Source organism: Chiloscyllium punctatum, chromosome 47, assembly GCF_047496795.1.
Source record: "Chiloscyllium punctatum isolate Juve2018m chromosome 47, sChiPun1.3, whole genome shotgun sequence".
Classification (NCBI taxonomy): domain Eukaryota; kingdom Metazoa; phylum Chordata; class Chondrichthyes; order Orectolobiformes; family Hemiscylliidae; genus Chiloscyllium; species Chiloscyllium punctatum.
The window spans coordinates 12,596,965-12,618,640 of NC_092785.1; positions in this window are offsets into that span (position 1 = coordinate 12,596,965).

Here is a 21,676-nt window from a genome sequence, read left to right on the forward strand (position 1 = left end):
GTCTCATGAACAAAAGTCCGATTGTCGGTTGATTCGAGTCCTTTACACAGAGAAAAATGACCATTCCCATTTTGTCAGGACCACAATGATTCCAGGCATACAACAATGTGTTTGTCACTCATCTGTCCTCTAGGCAATTAATGATTGGCAAGAACCTGTTGGCTCTGACCAGTGACTGCTTCATTCCCATGAATTAATTTTAAAAAGCCCAGTTTGGGACTGCTACGAAGGAAGTGGAGGAAGTAGTTTAGCTCATTTTGAGTGTGTAAAGAGAAACAACGCAATGCCATTCATTCCCTCTCATGTGAGTACAAGACCAGGAGAAGGGAATTACATTAGTCCACACTGCTCTAAATAAAAAGTAGTGAGCAGCTGGGAGAGGGAGGTGTGAGGTGCCAAGACTGAGTAGTCAGTGAAGTGGAGAAATGTGATCTTGTGAGACAATGCAGTGTAGGAGGGCAGTAATTGCGCAGATGAAAGGAATGACTTAATCTTGTGGTTTGGAAATCTGAAGAAATCAGAACATTTACTGGAAGCCAATTGGAAGGCTATGCCCATTTTCACCAACAATAACTAAAACAGGAAAACATTTCTGTTGAGTAATATTTAATCCTTTACCTAATCCACAGGAGTTAAACAACTCTCTTATTCTCTATGCAATCCAATCTCTTCCCTGGTGTTAAATTCTCTCCAGGATACTCTGTCTTTCACCTTCTCGCTCTCTCTCTCTTGAACTGTATTTAAGCCATTATCTGAATTCACTCCTCCCTATCCACTCCCCTGTATTTCACAATTTTTCTATTAGTCTGCATTTAATCCTCCCCAATTCATCTTTAATTGCCGCAATGTTGTTCTGCGTTTGATTCTCTCTATTCGCATGTACTTAACCATTTCCCTCTTCCCCTATATTTAACCTACGTCCTATTCCTCTCTGTTCAATCCTGTCACTGTTACTTTACATTTCATATTCTTACAATTATTCTGCACTACACAATTTTATTTAAATTGCACACATGACAATCTTTAGTCCTCTCGTTTCATTCAGCTTTCTGCACATTGCTCTCCAATTAACTCACATACTATTAGTCTTCATTTAATCCTCTGCGCTCTGTGTGTACATGTCTTCTTTCCCCCTGTGTTTCCCCTATCCCTGCTATCCTGTATTCAACCTTCTCCTCATAGCACTCTTGGTAGTTCATTCTCAATTACGCTGTAATAACTGTTCTCCATCTTCCTCTTCACATAATTCTCACACTGCTCCCCTGTCATCACCTCTGTTCTGATTACTCTGTATTTAATCCACCCACGTGTCACAGAGGCCAGGAACCCGTCATCAAGTCACTGCATTTACGCTTACGTAGTATCTGTAACTGACCCAGCTACCACAATACTGCTTCCTAGAGTGTGCAGAATCCCCAATGTTCCTGTTTGTATCTGACAGCCAAGACTCCCTGAAGGTAATAGGTTTAGAGCCCCCGTCAGGGAACTCATTCAATTTGAGCCATCTAGCTGAACACATTATTTTTTTTCCCCAGCTCCCCCTGTACTTACCCTCTCCCTGGACCACTGTAGTCAACACTGTTTCTGCCGACACATTTCTACCCTGTCATTTTCTGTCAAATCCCTCTTCTTCTTCTGTCTTTAACATTCGCCCATTCCCCTGTATATTGCTCTCTCCTTATTCTTCTCAACTTGCCCTCATGTCCATTTAATCGTCTCCCCATTCTTCTCAATTGAATTCTCTGTCTGGTACAATATTCAAAGTTCGCTGTATCTTTATTTAACACACTGTCTGTCCCCAGTGCTCTTCAATTATTGTCACCACCCCTTCCAGAACATGAGGTCCGCCCAACAATAACTCGACCTCGGTGACCTGCGTAATCATTCCTCACACCTGCTAACACAAAACCATCGCTTCTCATTACTTCCGCTGCTCTGGCTGGTGCTGGGACTGCAGATCCATTCCAAGGTCCTGGAGGAGCTTTGCATCAGCCCCACACGGTCAGACACTGTATTACTAATGGGTAAGATAGAGGCACAACATCATCATGAACAATACTGTATTGACGCATGAATAGAAACAGTTCCAAGAAACAACAGTATTTACATATAAACATGAGCAGCTCTGATAGACGACACAATTTTTATGTGCACTGCGACAGATCCAACGCAAAATAATATTTTACATCAACACAAAAAGTTCCTTTGAACAATGATACGAACGTGTAAACGCAATCAACTCTAATACACAACAATATTTGTACAGACCCAAACAGCTTCAGCATGCAACATTACATAACATAGATTATGCATGTAATATGTAAAACTGTATTTATATCAAAAATGTTGTGCTGGAAAAGCACACCAGTTCAGGCAGCATCTGGAGCAGGAGAATCATGTTTCAGTCAGAAGTCCTTCATCGTCCATGATGAACAGCCTTAGCCCAAAAATGTCGATTCTCCTGCACCTTGGATGCTGCCTGACTTACTGTGCTTTTCCAGCACCACGCGGTCGACTCTGAACTCCTGCATCTGCAGTCATCGCTTTCTACAAATTCTCTATTTTTGAATAACTTGAATGAAGAAAGGGAATGTCCTATTGCCTAATTTGCAGATGAGACAAAAATAGGTGGAATTCAAGTTGGCACATTTCATGCGCTTTCTTCGGTTTAGGGATAGTCATGCTATTCTTCAAGCAGGTGGGGATTTCGTCTTGTTGGAGGGAGAGGTTGAAGATGTCGGTGAATACTCCACCAGTTGGTTCACACAGCATCTCTGTGCTCACCTTGTGATTCCGTGTAGGTCCACTGCTTTCGTCGGGTTTTCTCTCAGAAAGACTGATCAGAAATCTCCAGTGGTGACCAAAAGAACAGGAGTGTCAGGGGATGTTCGGGCCGGGGTCACTGCAACGCTGGCATTCAGCTCAAACCAAACATAGAAAGCACTGAGTGTGTCAGGGAGGGATATGTCTTTGTCTGCAATCTTGCTCTGCATCATTTGGTATCCGTAATGTTGTTTAGGCCGTGCCATGGGCGGTTGGTGTCTGGTTGGTGGTATTAGCCTTTAACTTGATCCAGTAGTCACTCCATTTTGGTGGTCATATCTGGATTCGCTGCGTTAGTCGGTGTTGTCCGCCTTATATTCTGCCCATATGGTCTTTTGGAGGGAGTGTATTTCTTAGTTCATCCAAGGTCCACGATTGGAAAATACTCGGATTGACTTATGTTGCATGCAGTCCTCCATGCATTAGGTAATGAAGTCTATGACGTTGGTATCATAATCATCCAGGTATTCTGCCGATACATGAACACGGTCAAAGACAATGATTCCTAGCAGTCCGAGAGACTGTCTTCCATAGCCTCAGACCAAAATCAGACCTCCATTTGTGCATGGTCTTTTCATTTCAGCTTCTGTGTGTAAGCTGTTTCCACATGTAGGAGAGACTAGGACCTGAGTGAAGGGACAAAATTTGGAACATAGATGAGGATGAATTTCTTCAACCAATGAGTCGTTATTCTATGGAAATCATTGCTGCAGAGAGCTGTGGAGGCGAGACCATCAAGTGTGTTTTAAACAGAGATACATGGGATTTAAAAGGATGCCTTTGGTTAAGGGGAGAGTGGGATGGATAAACAGATCATTCATGATTAAATTACAGAGCTGACTGGGTGGCCTGAACGGCCTGATTCTGCTCTTACATCGTATGGTCTAATGATCCAATGTCTAACAATATTTGTAAATGCACACAAATCGCTCTAACCTCAAACGGTAATAAAATATCATAGCCTTGGTTCAAACATGGGCAAAAGAGCTGCTGTCCTGCATTTTACTGAGTATTCCCTCCCTTGCTTAGTTCGTAAGACTTAGGTCTTTGAATTGAAATAAAAGCTTATCTTTCAAGGTTTCTGGGGTAAAGATACTGATATTTACATCTTTTCCAGTTTCCCATAAATACTGTATTGAGAGAAATCAGTGCACCGTGACCCACTGAAGACTTCAATTGTCATTGTAAAGGAGAGGGAGATTCATGATAATACAGAGAGATAAACACAACCAGCAGGAAACAGAAACCCCTCCCCCGACACACACTTAGATACACACATGCACACATACACAGAAAGTTAAAAATCACACAACACCAGGTTATAACCGAACAGGGTTAATTGGAAGCACTAACTTTCTGAGCGCTGCTCTTTCATCAAGCGGTTTTGGAGAACACAATTTTAAGATACAGAATTTACAGCAAAAGTTTACAGTGTGATGTTACTGAAATTATACATTGAAAAAACATTAATTATTTATTGTGGCTTTCATCTGTTAGAACACTGTGATAGTTTCACTTCTTTCATGTGTAAATCACAAAACCTTTGTTTTAAAGTTGTATTCTCCGGTTAACTGGAACAATGGGTGTTTGCTACAAAATTTTGAAGGTGTTAGCCCCCGTGTTCTCTGTCTTTGTCATAATGTTTAGACTGATTGTAAGCTAAAAATGTGAAATCACAGAGTTTAAATTCATTCATGCAATTTCTGAGCAAAGTAAAATGTAACTCTGCATTATGGTCAGTCTCCTGCGAGTGTAAATTTTGGTGCTGGGAAGAAAGGCTTTGGACGTTTTGATTGTTGGTGAGGTGTCTGGGACTGTTGTGATCTAAACACATTGGAAACATCGGTTTCTTTTTCTTTGGATGAGGATTGTTTAACCTTCTGGAGCAATATGCCGGCCATTATTGTGGAATATTTAATCCAACCTGTTAGAGGGTGGGAGAACTGGGAACAAACACATTTAGGAGGCAAATGAAGCTACCACGGGAGGTAGACAATCTTGAGTGAGAAAGGAAAGCAGCTGAAACACATCCTAGATCTGTAATGTCATTGTGGTTCTGAATCCTGGTCTTCAGGATCAAACACTCCACTTATGCATCTCACATATTCAGGTACAGGGTTCTTTCTCGAGCATTACTTTTGAGTTTTGGGAGATCCTCAATAACATATGCATGAAGTGATGCAGCTACTGACGAAATCTCACCTTTTCCATTTAGTCTTTGTGATGATGCATGATGTTTTTTTTTCAAAAACAGATTGGAAGTGTACATCAGTATCTTGAACTGTTTGCAACCGGCCACAATGCATTCTTTAATGAATATTTTATTACATCTCGCAGCATTGAACTGACACAAGAGCGCAGATGTAAGAATGCAGTGATTTCTTACCCTTTCCACAAGAATTACGGACACAATGAGTTAGCATTATTGAACAATATCAGTGTACTGGCGATCAGTGACCATAAAATCTTGAATTTATTATTCAGGTGGAGAATGAATAAATTAAGCAGAAACGTGATTCCTCAATTGAAATAAAGAGAACAATGAAGGCTTCGTGCAGAAATAGGCAATGAGAGAGAAAGCAATCGTATTAAAAAATGTAGTTCGTTGATTGGCAATGGCGAAACAGTAAGCAATGCCTGAATGAATTACAATAATTCACCCCTCTCTTGTGCAACAAGAAAACAGAAAAGGAAAGAGTGGGAAGCATCGCTTGAATCCCAATCTTATCAGGAAGCTTTGTGATTCTGAATCATTTATTGAGACTGCACTTGGTGTAGAGTTGTGAGATCAAATGTGGCTTCCCTCCCCAAAGCCGACTTGGAGAATACATTCCACATGTAACTGTGCGATATCATGTGAAAAGCCTGCCCCTGCTCCAGGCCGGTGAAGTTGGCGTCCACCAGGCCCAGTTTCCCACGATCGTGTCCCTGAGGAGAGTGAGGCTTTCAGAGATCATTCTGTTCAGTAAAGCGCAGGTTGATCGGCATCATAAACACTTCCAGAGCAGTGGTTGGCGATGACCTTAGAAACGATTGTGTAATCTGCATTCAGCAGTGAAACTGGTCAACAGACTTCCCTCATCCCTTGCAATTGCAGAATGGTGGGGTTGTGGAGAAAATTTTCTGCATGCATTTACACATGCTAACTCCATGAACGGATAAGAATATTGCCAGTCTTGGAGTGTTTCAGCTAAAGGGAGAGTATGAATTGTGTGAGCTTCTTTTCGCCATAGCCTCAGAGGTTGAGGTGTCATCATGTCAAAGATTATAAATCATGAGTGTCAGAGATAGGGTAAATAGCCAAGGACGTTTCCCCAGCAGAATGGAGTCCAAACCTACAGATAATAGGGTTGTGTTAGAGAGGAACATTTTAAAAGGGACCCAGCAGGCATCTTTTTCACACAGAGGAAGGTGCATGCTTGGAATGAACTGTCAGACGCAGTGGTGGAGGCTGGTGCAATTTCAACATTTAAAAGGCATCTGAATGAGCAACCGTAGTGGTTTACAGGGTTTCGAGACTAATGCTGGTAAATGGGACTGGATTCCTTTGGATAGCTGGTTAGCAGAATAAGTTTGATTTGATTTCATTTGATGGATTTATTATCAGTTGCACCAAAGTACAGCGAAAAGCTTTGTTTATGAGCAGTACAAGCAGATCATCGGATGTGAGGGTGTTCAGAACAAAAGATTTAGAGGGAGGTATTCAGGTTACATTTCACAGTGTGTACAACAGAATCAACATTTGGAAGATCAGCATTACTTGAGGCAGGATAGTCGATTCAATAGTCTAATAACATTCCAGAAGAAGCTGTTTATGAATCTGCTGTTGCGCATGCTCAGGCCTCTGTATTTCTGCATGACCAAACACGTTGGAGGAGAGCATTTCCGAGTTGTGGAGAGTCTTTTATGATGGTTACAACCTGTCCATAGCAGTGGGCTGCGTAAAAGGAATCCATGCTTGGAAGCTTGATTTCCATGGTGGACTCGGCTGTGCATACAACCTTGTGCAGTTTCCGATGGTCCTGGGTGGAGCAGTACCATACTATGCTTTTGGGAGCCCAGAACGAATTCTCTCACAAATGCACCTGTAGACGTTGGTGAGGGTTCTTACGGACTCTCGAATTTCATGGAAAATAGGATTGTTTCTGTTCTGTATGTCTCTATGACTCCGTGACTCAAAGAATTCATTTACTTTGCCAGCAATTTCCATTCTCCCCCGTTTAAATTTGCCTGCTTGTGACTGAAAGGGGCTTCTGTCAGATTTCACCATTTTGTTTTCTTTATGACACTTATATGGAAACTTATACGTGGTTATGCCATCTGCAACCTTAATCTCATATGCTACTTTCCCCTTCTGAATGAAACACTTGACCCTCCTTTAAAGACTTTTAAAGTGCCACCAATCCTTACAGCCCTTCCTTTTTTGCATCGAATACTAACTCTAACTCCCCTCGTAAGCCATGGCTTGGCCATAGTTCTGTTTGCCAGACAGGAATAGACACCTTTTGTAATTTAACAATCTTGTAGCTCAGGTGACTGGCACTGGGGTTGAAATTGGAAACAGGAAGATGCGGAATGATTCATCACAGAGGTGCAATCAGACTCAGGATGGCATTGAGAAATGTAAGTCTTGTCTCATTAATCTATCCTGTCCACGCTGTCTTTAATCTCTCTTTTTACCTGTATTTACCCCTCTTCCTGCTATCATGTATTCAACTCTCTTTTCATGACTCTCGGTTTTGTCCCTTCTCTTTTACTCTGTACTAACACCCTCCCTTTCCTGTTACTGTAATGCTAGCCCTTCTCCCCTGTAATCAACACCATCCTTATTACTTTGCATTAAATCCTCTCCCCTTTCACAAATGCTGTTTACCCGTCATCAAGTCACACTGTGTTTATATTGCATAGTATTGACGTTCACCCAGTTAACACAAAGATTGTTCCGAGTGAGCAGTAGTCCAGTTTTTCCTTTTTATATTTTTTATGTATTTTTTTCTTCAACCTTGCCTAAACTTCAGTCGTGTTTACTTTTCCCCAGCCCCCATGTTGTGTGTGCACAGGTGTGAGACAAAGTGAATTACACAAGGTGGACGAATCTTTATTCAGTTTACACCAACAGGAAGAAAAGAAACACCCGAGTGGCCAGTGACAAGCAATGCCCTTCACATCAATGGGCAATGCTGTGTGATCAAACAGTGAAGGGGAGGAAACCCTGGTTAATCTTTTTATCTTTTTAATTAGTGCTTGAATTAGGCAGTGCTTGATATAAGGTCTTTAAGAAACAACTCCATAGAGGCCATTATCCCATCACCAAGTTACCATTTATTCACTCATAGACATTTCTTGACACGGGTCCACCTCCCTCAGAGCCAGCTCTCAGAGTGAACAGGACCATTGACACTCCAATTTATTTATTTTTCTTTCGTTTTTTGCAAAACCGGTGACACTCCAGTTTACTTTTTTCCCTTGTGCTTAATTTTTCCCCAGCTCCCATGCTGCTTGTGTAGGTGCGAGACACAGTGAAAGACACAAGGTGCACAAATCTTTATTCAAATTTCCACCAATAGGAAGATAGGAAACCACCCGGGTGGCCAGTGACAAAGAAACCCTTCACATCAAAGGGCAATGCTGTGTGATCAAACAGTGAAGGGGAGGGCAGAGATTAAATCAAAATAGAGTTGGAGGGTGAAATAATGCACTCCACCCACTGTGGCGCCCACCTCTCCTTGAAAAAACTCCAGGGTGTTGGTGGACACCGCGTGCTCCTTCTCCAAGGACACCCGGGCCCTAACGTAACCGCAGAAGAGGGGCAGGCAGTCAGCCTTAACGACCCCCTCAACGGCCCGCTGCTTGAACCTGTTTATGGCCAGTTTGACCAGGCCCAGGATCAGACCCACGAGGAGGTCTTCAGACCTGCCCTCCCTCCTCCGTACCAGTGCCCGAAGATCAGGAGTGTTGGGCAGAAGTGGAACCAAAAGCAGAGGAGGAGGTTTTTAAGAAAACCAAAAAGGGAGTGCAAACGCCCACACCCAATATACACGTGGTCCACGGACTCCACAGTGCCACAGAACAAGCAGTTGGGTTTGGCGTCCATGAAACACCGCAATCAGTGGTTGCAGGGGACCACTGCATGCAGCACCCTCCACCACAGATCCCCGAGAGAAAGGGGGAGGAATACATCGTAGAAAGCCCTCCACTGGGGGTCCCCACCACTTGGTGGCAAATGGGCACGCCAAGGCGTGTTCTGACGGTGGATGAGGGAACGAGGTGGACAGTGTGCAGCAGCAGTTTTTACAGGGCCCGCCATTTTACCCCTGAAAGGGAAAAAAATTAAAATTCCGGAGGTGGCTCAGGTTGAAGGACACAGGGTCCTGCGGGAAGTACGGGACCTTGGGGCCAATGTGAAATTCCGTCCGGGATGGGGTGATAGTGGACGGGATCCCATCGCACACGTGAGCGTCCTCCAACTGGTGCACTACGTCGGGTACGAGCACCGCCGTTTTAAGGCGTCGGATGGCTCTAGCCACGTCCCGGATGTCTACCGCTGCCCTTCTCGATATGTATTGCGGCAGCGTCCAGCCCAGGCCCCTGGCACTCAGCACAACCCCGACCCTGCTCACCCTCACCACCATGGCCCTCCCCTCCGACAACTAATCGAACCTGTGAGGACGGAGGTGCGGATTCCTGTGCAACGGCTCTCTGATGACATCCGCGATTTCTGCCAGAGGGTAGGCACGGCGTAGTTCGACCATTTCAGGCAGTGATCATGTCCTGGTAAAAGACAGGCAGCGTGTGAATAGCGACATCCAAACCATCACGGTTGATGAACAGGAGGGACGTGTCGTAGTTGAGGTTACACACCTGGCGGAAAAATATACATCGCCAGGGTGCACCACGTAGGAGGAGGCTCGATGTAAAGGTGTCGCTGCAAGTTCTGAAGGCAGAACATCGCGACCTGGGTGCGGATGAACACCAGCGACTGACCGCCCTCCTCAATCGGGAGACTCAGGACCTGCGCAGTGCCCCAGTGCATCTTTTTGTCACAGAAGAAGTCGACCAACGTTTTCTGGATGTCAGCGACAAAGCCAGGAGGAGGGACCAAAGTGACCAGCCAGTACCACATCATAGCGGACACCAGCTGGTATATGACCAGCATTCGACTCCTGTAAGACAGCAATCAGAGCAGTCCTGTCCAGCGGCCGAGGCGAGCTGAGACTATGGCCTCCAGCTCCTGCCAGTTGGTCAGACAGGATTCCTCAGCCAGCCTGAGGTAGACCCCCATGTAGAGGAGATGGGTGGCACTCCAGCTGAACCCTCGTAACTCCTCTGCCAGAGAGTCCACCCGCCACAGACCGACCAGTAGTCCGGTACATTTGGCCCATTTGATCCTGGTGGAAGATGCTACCGAGTTCATGGCCTGGCACTCGCACATGCTCCCCAGGTCAGCCGGGTCGGTGAAAGTGTGGAGAATGTCATCGGTGTAGGCCGAGATGACACGCCCCGGTGCGCGCCGTGTAGAACCAGCCCTGACAACCTCCTCTGCAAGTGGCGCATGAAAGGCTCCATGCACAGGGAATACAGATGGCCGGACGGGGGCAGCCTTGATGTACTCCTCTCCTGAAGCTAAGGGGTTCCGTCAGGGACCCGTTAACTTTAATCTGACACTCTGCGGCAGCGTACAAAATTCGAATCAGGGCGATGAACCTAGTCCCGATCCCGAATGCCCGCAGAGTCCCGAGTAGGTACTCATGTTTGACCCTGTCGAACGCCTTCTCCTGGTGGAGAGACAGGAAGGCACTCGACAGACCAGCCCGTCGACTGAAATGAATCAGGTCCCGGACAAGGTGGACGTTGTCATGTATCCTCTGGCCGGGATCATGTTGGACTGGTCCGGGTGAATCATGTGGGCCTGCACGGAAGCCAGGCGGGAAGACAGCACCCTGGTGAAGATTTTGTTGTCCGTGCTGTGGACTTGTCGTCCGTCCGATCTGATCCAGAAGATTTCTGATTGCCACCCATTGATTAAGGCTGCACTGCCGATGTTGGTGCGCAGCAGTTGGATTCATGTGCGGATTTCGTCCCAAAGACCGCTATAGGGAGCACATCCCACATGTAGGTGTGCGATATCTTGGCAAAGGCCTTTTCCTGGTCCAGCTTGATGAAGCAGACCTGTCCTGCCCATAGGTGAGCATATCCTTAAGGAGTGTAAGGATCTCAAATGTCTTTCTGCACGATACAGAACAGTTTGGTCAGTGTGAATCACGTATCACAATGAAGACCTGATCAGGTTGGCGATGACTTCAGTCAGACTTTCGGTATCTGCGTTCAGCGTAAGATTTGTCCTTCGTCATCCATCTAAACATTGTGATTGGAGGTGAAGGGGTGAGAACTTCCCTTATGGATTCACACAAGTTACCTGTCGGCAGCATGCTGTCATTCACTTCCAGCAGGGAATCGCCGAACAAATCTAACAGAGTTGCTCATAACTTGACTGGTGAGCCATCACTTCTTGGAAATTTACTCGTTTTTAAGGATTGGAGGGCTTTGGTCAGTTCATCCAGAGATAACAGCTGATGCAACCTCTGTCTTGTGCTGCCGTCTCAGACCTCTACGATAGCTAACAGAAACTAATGGGAGGTCGCAGTGTCAGTGGGCTTTGCATCATAGAGTCCAGCATAAAAGCAATTGTTGATCCTCAGGATGTCAGACTGGGATGACGTTAGCGAGCCATCTTCTTCCTTCTGGTGGCTGAGCACAGAGATCTCCATTTGTTCCTTCTGAGGATCAAAAGTGAGTACGTCTCATTCCATTACACGTTATGGACCCTGGACCGGGTGATAATCTCAGAGGCTTCCAAAGAAAAGAGCAAGGCTCGCTGCCCCTTCACCTCCTGGGTTTCCTCCCTGACATTGAGCCCCTTTGAGGACAGCGGGGTTGGTTCTGCATACTCTGGTGTACATTCGCCAGTTTTCCCTGTTACTCTATTGTTAGAAGACATTTGAAACGACTGATCCTCTTGATGCACCCCTTGACTGTTTCCTGGATATTTGAGGAAAACTCAAATTGGATCTTCACTCTTCTCAAACCAGTCTAATCGTTTTGACCAGCTCCTTGTTTTGTGGGCTTGGCAGTTTCACATTCAGACTCCACCTCCCCTTGCTGGCCAGCAGGAGGCAATGGTAAGAGACGAACACCGGCTTGATGTCAGTGGATCTGAATGAAACGAATCACAGACTCTCTCATGTCACCTTGCAGCTGAAACGTTCTCGTCCTGGTACATCTTCCTATACTGTTCCTTGTGGCAGAGCAGGCCATGTTTGCTCGATTCGATTTCCAGCACCAGGTCAGTCATATCCTTTGATCTTCTTTATTCTCATCCTCATCACTGTCTTCTCGTGCTTTTTGTGGTGATGGTGGAGCAAGATGGCATCACTGGTGTCTACGGCAGCAGCGTCGTGAACCTGTAAGAGAAATCCTGGTGTCGACTGTGGTGTTGGTGTGATAGGCCCAGGTACGCCAGCTAATTGATTTGATTGATCACATTGAACTATTGTTCATTGGACAGTGGAACTGAGATATTAAGCCAGCAAGTTTGCAGCATCCTCTGTCAAACTGAATCAACTCAGAGAGATATGCAAGCCTTCACCTTGATTGATAATTGAGGGGTTGTTGATCAGATATTGCGACAAGCTTTCGGTTGGAATAAAAAACCTGAATTTCTGTAGATATGTTTTTGAGACCGGTCCATGTAAAAGGGGTATTTAAATATCGAATGCTGTCTCATGTAACACCCTTCCTGTAATAGAAGCTGAATTTAAATTATACCAATTACATTATTACATCAAACTACTGCTAAGCCACAGCAGTCGGACATGTCCTGGACAACAAACTAAATTGTCAGAGCTCACGCCAAATCTTTTGATTCCAATTATACCTGTTTGACGAGAACGTGGTTTCATGTAACTTCTGACATTGTCCACTCCAGTCCAACATCAGCACCTCCAAATCAAAGGAGAAAGAAGCCATTCAAATCAGAGAGCTCCCAAATGCACTCCAGAGAACATTAGGACTATGAAGCAGAACCATGTGAGAAGGAAAACAACCCCAACTCTAGTTCGACAAGCTGTGCATTTCAAGTGCATAAACACGATTGAATACGCATCAAGCACGAACATATCTTAAGCTAGTGTATGGATATAGATATTTCAGAACTGTAAGGTTACTCTGGATATGAAAGGGAAAGACTGCTTTTGTAAAGTTGTATATTTATCTATCTGTATTACAAAAATAATTTGCATATCTCTTTATAAATGTAAAACCAGACCCACTAAGTAAGCAGGTAGATCAGACCATACGAAAAGGAAGCCAGCAGGGGACTCTGCCGATGTCTGCAGGGAAATGGTCAACTCGTTGATTAATCGTTTTGCCTTAGCAATGTCCCAGAGGAAAAAAATAATTCAACAAGTAAAGTTTCGTTCACGGCCTTTCAGGAGGGTATCTGCCATCTTTACCTGGTCTGGCCTAGATGTGACTCACAACCCACAGCAATGTGGTGGTCTCTTAACTGCTCTCTGGAGAGGGCAATGAATGCTCTCGAAAGCGGGAGTAGTTCATCTATCATAAAGCCGAAGAAGTTATGCTGCAGCTTTGAATGGCCCTGCTTAGATCTCACTGCGAGAACAGGGAGCAGATCCCAGTATCACACTTTCAGGAGGATATATTGCCCTTCGAGCAAGTGCATGTTAGATTTTCAAGAATGATAATTGCACATTTAGGGTTAGACATGAGGCCAGACTGAACGAATTCATCCCATTCCCTTTCGAAAGGAGAGTTCAGGTCTGATAACGATAAACCTTCTCCCCTATTTCGGGTTTCGCGGTTAAAGGGAAGTAGTTTATTAATTGTGGTCAGTGCGTTCAGCAGAGATATTAAGAAGCACTTTCACACAGAAAAGGTAGCGGATGTTTGGAAGTCTCTTCCACAAACGGCAGTGAATGCTGGACCGGTCATTCATTTTAAATCTGAGATAGATGCTTGTTTTTATGCATACTTATTTTGGGATAAGTCACAAACATAGCTGCATGAAGTTACCTTACAAATCAACCAGTGAATGGCAGATTAGGCTTGAGGGAGCTGAATGGCCAGTTGCGATATTCCTGTGACTATTTATCTTTGGATGTGTGTAGATTTGTTTCTATATCACAGTGTGGCTGTATTTCTATTTGTGTGTGTGTGTGTGTGTGTATCTGAGAGAGAGAGAAAGAGATAGAGAAAGGAGAGCGAGAGAGGGAGAGAGAGTGCGAGGGGTTGTGTTATTGTGTCAGTGCGCAGTGTCTTCTGGAAGCAAGTGGGGAACTCAGCTATATGGAGAGAGGGTTGAAACATATCAGTAAACACATCCGCCTGTTTGTCCATGCAGGATGAAAGTGCATGGCCAGGGACTCCATTATGGCTCATTGCTTTGCTTGGGTTGACTCTCAAGAAAAATGTTCTGATGTGTGCAGTGGTAACTGAGGGAGTAGATGCGTCAGCGGATGTTGGAGCAGATATCACTGCACCACTCGCATTCTGCTTAAACCAAGCAGAGCATTAATCCCTTCAGGGAGGGATGTGTCTTCGTCCGCTGTCTTTCTCTGCTTCAGTTTTCATCCCGTCATATTGTTTAGGCCTTGCCAGAGGTGGCTGGATTCTGTTTGGTTGGGTTGGGCCTCTATCTTGGTCTGGTACTCTCCTTTGGCATCCTGATGGCATTGGGGAGGTCATCTTCACTTTCCCTGTTCTGGATTGCGACTCGAATGCTGCTTGCGTGGCTTTCAGTTGGGAGTAGATTTCCTAGTTTATCCAAGGTCTACGATTGGGGGACTCTCAGATTGATTTCTTTGACAAGCAATCCTCCACATATTTGCTTTTGAAGTCTGTGACGGTGGCGGTGAACTCAAACAGGTTTTCTGCTCCGTACTTGGACACGTCTCGTCCACCAAATCCAATCTGACCTCCGAACCGTTTTCCAACGCATCAGAAACAGCATCGTACTGCCTTTGTGAAGTGTTATCCCATTTCAACTTCTGTTTGTTTCCAGGAGTGGAGGAAACAGGCTCAGACCTTGAAATGAAGATGAGAATGAATTTCTTCAGCCTATCTCTGGTTAATCTATGGAAATCGTCGTAACATACGCCTGTGGAGACCAGGTCATTGAATGTATTTAGGACAGAGATATATGGATTTGTTATTTGTTTGGGGATCAAAGACTGCGGAGATAAGACAGGAAAATGGGATGGAGAAATAGAGCGTTCATGATTAAATTGTACAGCTGCCTCGATCGGCTGAATGCCTTAATTATGCTCCAACATCATAAAAATATTGATGTGTGGACACAAACAGCGCTAACGTAAAACAATATTTATATATTGCATGTGTGGTTGAAACATACAACAAATTGATGACATCCAGCTTTTTATAAAGTCTTCCCCTGACTTGTTCAGTTCGTAACACAGGTGTTTGAACAGAATTAACCGTTCAGCTTTCAGGGTTCAGGAAGTAGAGGTAATAATATTTGGATCTTTCACAATTTCCCAGAAATGCACCACTGTAGGCAATTTGTGCACCATGTCCTGCTCTATGGTCCACTTGCCTTTTTTCATGAGAATCTCATGCTGATGGAAAAATATATCCACACTGGGAGGGACACGGAGCCACACACACATCCTCAGACACCCACCAACACAGAGACACACAAACACACCCACGCACAGAAATACAGTCAAAGTGAGATAGAGGAACATCGTGACAAAGAGAAACAGGAACACACCCAATCTCACATACACACTTACACATCCAAAAAAAAATCAAATGAAATGATGGAACATACTTAAGCACCAACTGCAGAAACAGTCTCAAACCCTCAGGAACATACACAACAAAACAATCAGACTGCAGTTTGCGATCACACCAATACAGTGACACATTAATGCAGCCACACCCACACAGAAAGACACACACCCACACAAACAGGCATACTGAGAGATATAGGAACATACCAATAGACAGGCAGAATGCACACGCACAGAAATGCAGTCTTATTGAGATATAGAAACAAATTTACACACACTCACAAAAAACAGTCATGCTTTGACATTGGAACACATGTGTCCACAGGTACAGAATCAAATCCACGTCCGCACATATTGACATGAATTCAGAGTGAATGTCATTATACACCAAACAGCAAGAACTGACTGAAGCATTTTGAGATACATGCATGAGCACATTGAAGCGTTTTTACAGAACCACATACGTAAATACATACAGACACAGAGTGACATTCAGAAACAAAGTGATGCAACCACAGACAGGCAGATAAAGATACTGGTTGGGGAACAGAAAGATCTCAGCACACATCAACCAGCCAAACACAATCTCAATAACACATTCACGGTGGTAAACCGGAGCACAGCCAGGCAAAAACACACACGTAATCCCACAATAATACACCTAAACTCAATGACAAACACACAGGGAGTCGCAGAACCATCATGACAATATGACAGTAACACACAGAATCACAGTCGGAAAGCCATAACATTGTATCCCTGAAAGCTGAACAAACAGCATTCACACAGGCAGAACACAGCAAACACACATGTGCAAAACACACAGATTCACAATCACACAGGCACAATAACTGACACATTAAAACATTCAAATTCACAGAAGCAACCTCATGCAGACTGAATAACATACTCAAATAAATGAACACAGTAATGTAAAATAAATGAAATAATTGCAACACACATAAGTGGAATCGCACACACTGTCACACCCAGGGACATACCCAAGCACAAAAACCAGGGACGCACATACAGTAACATTCCCACAAAAGCAATGAAGCAAAAACAACAGACACAAAAAAGGACCCACGAATACTGAAAGGGAACTTCAAGTAGAACACAGTTGTCACAGGTGTAGGGGGAAAGAGAGAGAAAGAGGGAAGCTATTAATGTTCAGGAGTTGGAGGGAGATTCATTTAGATAAATGTAATGATTGTTTGATCAAGGTACTGCCAGTTGTGTCTGCACGTTTTGTATTTTCCAAAATCACCTCCCGGGGAGAAAAAAATCACTGAAGAGAGTGAGTGAAGGGTTGTGAGCTAATGCAAGTGAGCATGTGCTAAACTGAGACAGCAATTGTCTGTCATGTTGAATGTGAGAAAATGAGACAGTGTGCAAAGAGAGGGAGAGTCAGAGAATGATGGAGACAGCGTGACAAAGAAAGTTTGACATAGAAGGAGATGGACAGACAGACAGATAAACAGATAGAGAGAGAGACCAACTGAGCAATACAGACAGTAGAGACACGGAGCGAGACAGACATCGAGAGACAGAGAGAGACTGAGCGAGAATCTGAGATATGGGGAATTGCACAAGACAGGGCTGAGAGGGACATAGACAATGTCTGAAAGAGCTGGAGTGAGAGAACGCAATATCCTTGTGATGGGAGTAGACAGGCAGTGAACTCATTGAACTCTCTCAAAATCAAAAGTGCAAGAAGTAGTAACCCATTCAGGTGAGGGGATAAATAGCACATGGAGCCTTTCACTAGTTGTAATAACCTGTTTATTGAGATTAGAAAAATCAGAATCTGACAATTATCATTATGTTACAATTGAATAAGCTGCGATTTTCTGAAAGAGTGAGTGAACCAGGTATGAAGGGCTGAATGGCCTGCTGTTATTCATTGTCTGGGTGTCCCCGTGTGCCTCCAACCGTGAGTCAATCAGGGATAACGGCATGTTCCTGAGCATAGTGATTGGTAACCCATACTGCTACCCCTTTCCCATCCACTGCTGGTGCTATCGTCAGATCCATATCATTGCACTGATGGAATCCTGGCCATACATGAACAATTCCTACACTGGGAACACTCTGTCCATGTCTGAACATCTCTTTGTTGTTTTGCAGAGTCATGAAGTGACCAGTTTACGTGACCAGCTGTTGCACCACGTTTCCGAACATTGCTCGGAAATTGGATAGTCACTGCATAAATTAATGTGTCACTGCAGCTGAAATCCTTCAGCATTTCTCCGATGTACATAAAAATGACGAGCGAGCCATACCTTCTGCGAATTGTTCCTTTAAAGCGGAAGTATAAGTTGTTTGCAACGTACACTGTCCACAGAAGGATGAAACTAACGGATATGGTGAAGAGGGAAATCACCGACTTCCTCTGACTCGCAATCTCTGCATCTTTGTGACTCTCTGCCGTACTCAGGCCCCTCAGAGTCTTGCGGACTCGACGAGACACCAAAATGTATCTGACAGCCATACTGCTCATCAACAGAGTTAACACGAATTGGATTTAAAGAGTTGAAATGTTATCAAATCAGTTAATCTCCAGTCTCCTGGGATCAGTAATTAACTTAAGTTTACATGGCAGTACCATGGAACGTTGTCAACTACCCTCCGAGATTGAAACTGAAAATAGAAGTGATTTCTATTTTTGGGACAAAGCAGAATACCAGTTTTTGCGAGAACCACAGCCAAGACTTTGTCTGCCCATAATTTTCTCTTTGCGTTCGAAAGCAAACGTAATGTTCAGAAAACATATTGGGAAGTCAAATTGTTTCAGTCGACTGAATATGCTGTTAGTGAGAATGAACAGGAGACCCGACATTGCCATAGCCAACAGGCAGCGCGTTGTGCAGTTGGAGAGGCCACACTTTCCCGGGAAGAACCAAAATCACCAGGAAATTAACGAAAGAGGCAGCAAGTGAATTGGAATTCGGAAATTTCTGCTCAAACGTTATCCGTGTCTGCTCAGAGAGCAATGGAAGATCTTAGCACCTAATTGGGTCTGTTGGAAGTATTCCGATATCAAGTTTAAACAGGACACCTCCGAGCCTGGCTCATTTCAATGCGGCTCACTCCAGGAGTGGGTACATTAATTTGACAGACGAGAAGTGGTCGTCAATTTTACGATGAGAGATAAGAGGTTTAGAGGAGATTGGAGTAAAACGCTTTCAACCAGAGAGTGAGGGGATCTTGCTATTCAGTGCTTCGGACTTTAAGAGGATAAACACTTGAAGTATTGCAACATTCATGATGAGGATTATCGTTTTGAAACCTGGGACAAGTCTTGATTTAGTGCAGCTTTGTAAACACAAACTTGATGCACTGAAGGACCTCTTCTGTCTGGTCGGGTTCTATGATTCGAAGAATTGCTCCTGAGAGGCAGGTTGGGAAGAGAATTAAATTAAGCAAAGATTGTGGATGCTGTAAACATGAAACAGAAACATAAGTAAATGGCGAAACTCAGCAGGTATGCCAGCATCTGTGGAAAGACAAATAATATTCCCGGAATCACTTAATTAGATCATCTTCATCGAAATATGGGTCACTGGAAACAAAACATCAACACAATTTACTCCTCGCACAAGATCCTATCAGTGCAAACAAGAGATGGGGTTGAGATTCAAAGTGTCGACATTCATCCACTATGGAACATTTATTAGACTGTTGTTTGCATACCGACGTTTTTCCTGGCGCTGTATTACAAAAGAAGTGACTGGTTGCACTTGAGAAGATGGAATTATTCAATGGAAAATGCCTACAGAGCTGACAAAGTTTTGTTTCATTATTCAAAGCAGCAAACACAATATGTGCCCTCTCTTATCTGGTAAACTGCGGATTTGCAAACTTACCATGTCCCTCGTGGTTTGTTTTGGAAAGTCAACAACTCCTTATAATGTTTCGCAAGTATTCTAATTTTGAATGTCCATTGAATCAGCAAAGAATGCACATTTCAACTTGGGAAATGTGAGCTTTTTAATGAATTCGCTGCATTGTCGAATTCAGTTTTAGAATGTGCGTGTTGACGTTTTAAGAAAAAAGTCAACAGGGAAGAACAAAAGAGATACATTTCTCTATTTCAATTAGTGGACGTGGCTGCTTTAATCTGAGTACGACAAACATAATATAATAAAAGTCCGACCTGTCTGACTCCCTGGTGTGTTCTGATCATGTCAGTGGTAAATACAATATTTCTTTAAAACCGATTTATCATGCGAATAACTAAACTAGGCGAGCAATATTAACCTAATGATCAAATTGATAACACCCCTCAGTCACTCTGAAATCCCAAAGAAGCTCAGATCAGTTCCGGCATTGAAAAAAGGTCATTCATATCTGGGTCGACTGAATAATCTGTGAAACTGTCCAATCCCACTTTCCAGCATATTGTACCTTGAAGATCACTTCAAGTGCAGATCCAGGTATCCTTTAAATGAGTTGAACGTTGCAGCTGAAGCAGTCACCCAACCACAGCACCCCACTCCTCCAAAACTGGGAAGTGAATTCCAGTTAAACTACTACCCTCTGGATGAAATGGTAAGTCCTCAAGTACTCGATAACCCTTCAATGAATTAGTATCCCTCTTGGACACTGCTCAATGATCATTCGTTCAGGGTGACAGGTCTCCATTCAAGACGTTAGTTGTTTGGACACATGAATCACATTTTTTCTCTTTCTCCTCTGGGGAAAATGAACCTAAGTTGTCCAGCTTTCCTCAACGCTGCAGTAATTTCCATATTATTAGCAATATTCTTGTATATCTTTTCTACATTCTTCTCAGTGCAAGACTGTCTTGATGGTTAGGTGGTTGTCAGAACTGTGCACAAACGGCAGCTGTGAGCGATCCAATTTCTAATTTATTTTCAGTTTATCAGGTCGGGCAGGGGTGAGGGAATTTGTTTTGTGTTGCCTCTGGTGCAGGGTAACGGGGTAGTAATTTGGCGATGGGGGTCATATGACACTATATCTTAGTTCAGGTGTCTGGTCAGGATTGAGCGTATAAATGGAACTGGAGGGGTATAGTTGGAGCATAGTGTGATCAAAGTATAGGATTAGTTAATCAGTTCCTCACGAGTTAGACGATGTGTTTAACAGTTTCACCTCTTTTCTGATACCAGCTGATATAAACACAGAACAAGCCAGACCCCACACCCCAGCTTGATGTATCACCACCTTATTTATTTTGTTTAATCAAAGGAAACTCTTCCTGAATTGTACATAACCAATGCTGTAAATATTGCTTCAGCAAAAAGACAGAAGTTTACTGTCAATGAAATACAATAGAAAAACCGAGCTATGTACTTATAACACAGTTTCAAAGGCAATGAACATGCAGTCAATAGATAATCGTCAATCTAAAAGCAATGCATAAATCAAAAGAAAAAAAAAGGTATTTTATAGGTGGAACGAAACAATAGCAAGCGTGCGATTACAAACAGAATATTCCTCGAACAATGATCACACCAGAATCCGTGTATGTAACACTTGGTTAAGTCACTTGTGAATTCAACTATTAAAGTGGTACTCCAGTAAACCTCTTCCTGAATCTACCACACAGCTGATTGTCAATTGACTTAGCTTTACGTAATCTATGCAGAGCTTTCTTTTAAACCAATATTTCTGGTCTGCGGTGAACAGGAACTGTTGGCTCCACAGTAAAGTGATTGACTAAATCTATCATTCACTTCAAATCAGCACACATCTAATATTCCACTCAGTTACAGGAAATTAAAAGGACTAAAAGTAATGACAAAATTGAAAAAAGTGAAATAAAAGGTGTACTATTCCTAATCTCAGATTCCAGAACACTCAAATAAATCTTTGGGTCCATTTTAATGCCATGTTGGGTTACAACAAAGAATAAACAAAGTTATTTTTTTTTAACCTAGAGCCAAACTTCAAAAGCAGTTTGAAAAACAAATTGTTGTGATTACGTAAACACCTACAAGCTAACTATTAACTTCAGAAGCACAGAGAAGCCCACTGCTTATTTACTCAATAGCCAGAAC